Here is a 3,198-nt window from a genome sequence, read left to right as displayed (position 1 = left end):
AGTAAACGCCAATTTTCGTTGTACGAATACCCTACTACCAGACATCCACAAAAGAGATAGAAGCTAAATAGACACCAATTATATTGAGACCCTATATGTCTATAGAATTTGACAACATAACGGTTTAATGTGCAAGTTATCTATCGTGATTACATCGGGCAAGTAAGATGGCTAAAATTACCTATGAATCATGCATAACAAATACATGAACCTATGCTAGCATGGCAAGTTCTAAACCTCTAAATTCACTGTCGCTTCATTAGATATTACCACGCTATCTTATAAGTTTGCGACGCTCATAAGATGAATAAGCACAACTAATACTAGGATATCATATAATCACCACACACTAAGGTATCGAAACAAATTAACTAAAGAAATCCATAAGTAAATCCGCTAGAACACCGCGATAATGATTAGCCCATAACCGAACTCATCATCACCGTGGGTTCCGATAAACGCATGGTATAATAAACTAGGTCTTTATAAAATGAATAATAAACAAAGTACGAAATCCAGAGTATAGGTTCAACAAAACAAAAAACGAGCATCCAAGATTATAACTTAGAATAAAAAATCACAAGAATAAACTAGCCGCCTTCGTTGAATTTGTTCTATAAGTCTTCTGGCTGTCTTCTCCTTAAGATCCGTTATTAAAAACGTCTTTAAGTTGTCTTTAAATAGCATCCCAATTAATCCAGAAGCCCAGAAAATAGCCTTCTAATAGAAACAGGATTTTATTATCCCGACACGGCACGGCCGCGCGCTTCACCATCGCGGGCATGCTGTCCTTCTGCAATATTTGGCACGGCCACACGCCAGCACAATGCGGACGCTCTGACCTTCTGGAAAAACTAAAATTGCTTTCTTTATTTGCTAGCTCTTGATGGCCTTTGCACGAGCACTCTTCACGATACCTTTCCAACACCATTTTAGCATCAAAGCATTGCTAAATCACCTTGATCCCTGTTATATTCCTAAAATGTAAAAACACTACAAAACACATCAAAAACACAAATAACTTGAGTTCCAAACATCAATCCAAGCCTTTATAGAGCATTCTAAGTGGACATAAGTGTCATTTAACACACCCCCAAACTTGAACTGATGATTATCCTCAAGCATAAATAGACTCAAAGAACAAGAAATTAAAATGCATGAATGCAAGCTACATGAATGCAACGATCCCCTCAGAATAACTAAACCAACCAATGAGCAACATCTCAACAAATGCAGTTTTTCGCACAAAGATCAATCAAATCCCACAATTTAACTTACAAGCCAGAAATGTGCGTGTGTGCATTAGCTTAACAGATATACTATCGCAACTAGATAAATAATCATGACTCACTACTCATTAAGGCAATCACAAGGTTATAGATAAAATAAAAGCTAAACTCAAAATGACTTATAACACTTCAATTTTTATATCGGAGTTATTATATGGATTTATGCTTTTATTCACAACACATAAACAATTACAATATGCTCATTTGATCATGCAATGAGTGAGGTTCACAGAAGACTTATGCAATAATACCAATGTAACGAATGTTAGGTTAGTGGATCCCAGACTATGAAAGCCTTAGGTCATTAGGCACAAAGTCCCCTAAGAACTTAATAACTAGAGTATTAAAGAGCCCATCATGATCAGTTATGCATAACACATATAATTTTTTTCTTTTCTTTTTTTCTATTTTTTTTCTTTTATTCATATGGTTTATGAACGAGTGTGTTTTGCTCCATCTCGCTCAACCCTAGACTACTCATATAAAATGAGCCGGCTACTAGCCATTTGACACCTAGCCACAACAACTAGAAACAAAATCCAATTTTTCCAATTTTTAAATAACTATATTATTTTATCATTAAGAGAATATCCTCAATTCTAAATATAAACAAGAGATTAAACCTCGACAAACAAATAAGACATGATCATGATCTACCACTCAAGCAACCTATAAGACTTTGTGAAATTTTATTACTTCTAGCATGCAAATCAACTCAATAGGACTTAACATCACTATACACGACATCACTACACTAGCATCAATATCACAAATTAGTCAGAAAAGTAAACTTAAGGGATCATGTTATAATGCAAATGCATGAACGTTTTGCAACAAACTATCATGCAAAATTAAAAAAACTACATGCATGACAAATATGCAACTCTATGAAATAAACTCTATGAATATTCAAACTATATGGACACACACAAACATATGTTCTTAACTATCACCCCTAAACTTAAAATATTCATTGTCCCAAGAGAAGGTAATAGTAAGGAATCAGGAATACCTACTCGGAATCAGGTTCATCACCCTCATGGGGTAGAGTGTCAGGAGTGTCTGGAGGCGGGTACACAGAATCCTCACAAAATACTAGCCACTGGATGTCAACTCCTGTGGCTCTGAATGCAGTCCCCAATGCCTGGGTGAGATCGTGTGCAAACCTACTATGGATGTTATGCATCGCATCCATCCTCCTCATCAAGCGCCTATACTGCGCTGAACTCAAACCAGCACTACCCACTACTTCCTCCTGATGCTGCATCAAGCATGGGTCTAGAAGTAGCACCCAACCCGTTATAAAAGCAGTTAATGAGGACACTTTCTAAGCATTTCTTTGTAGCGATCCCAAGCCTCACACAAAGATTCTCCCATTTGCTGTCCAAATTAAGTAAGAGCATTGCTGATTGCAGTTGTCTTCGCCATGGGCTCCGTTATTTAAAACGTCTTTAAATTGTCTTTAAATAGCAGCCCAATTAATCCAGAAGCCCAGAAAATAGTCTTCTAGTTGAAACATGATTTTATTATCCCGACACGGCGTGGCCCACGCTTCACCAGCACGAGCACGCTGTCCTTCTGCAACTTCTCGCGCGGCCGCGCACTAGCACAACACGGGCGCACTGACCATCTGGAAAAACTGAAATTGCTTCCTTTATTTGCTGGTTCTTGATGGCCTTTGCACGAGCACTCTTCACGATACCTTCCTAACACCATTTTAGCATCAAAGCAATGCTAAATCACCTTGATCCCTGTTATATGTCTGAAATCCAAAAACACTACAAAACACATCAAATACACAAATAACTCGAGCTCAAAACATCAATCCAAGCCTTTATAGGTCATTCTAAGTGGACCTAAATGCCACTTAACAAGGATCTTGGCTTTACTCCCCAAAATGGTGACATAT

The 3,198-nt window shown here is 37.6% G+C and overlaps 1 non-coding gene across 1 annotated transcript; it reads left to right on the top strand.

Annotated features, from left to right (window-relative positions):
- Nucleotides 1-2,593: 2,593 nt before the first annotated feature.
- On the top strand, nt 2,594-2,702 carry LOC141721971 (small nucleolar RNA R71). The gene has a single exon (XR_012575011.1). It is a non-coding gene; the product is annotated as a small nucleolar RNA R71 (small nucleolar RNA).
- Nucleotides 2,703-3,198: the final 496 nt, after the last annotated feature.

This window comes from Apium graveolens, chromosome 4 (assembly GCF_009905375.1).
Source record: "Apium graveolens cultivar Ventura chromosome 4, ASM990537v1, whole genome shotgun sequence".
NCBI classification, from domain to species: Eukaryota; Viridiplantae; Streptophyta; class Magnoliopsida; order Apiales; family Apiaceae; genus Apium; species Apium graveolens.
This window is presented reverse-complemented; position numbering and strand designations above follow the sequence as displayed.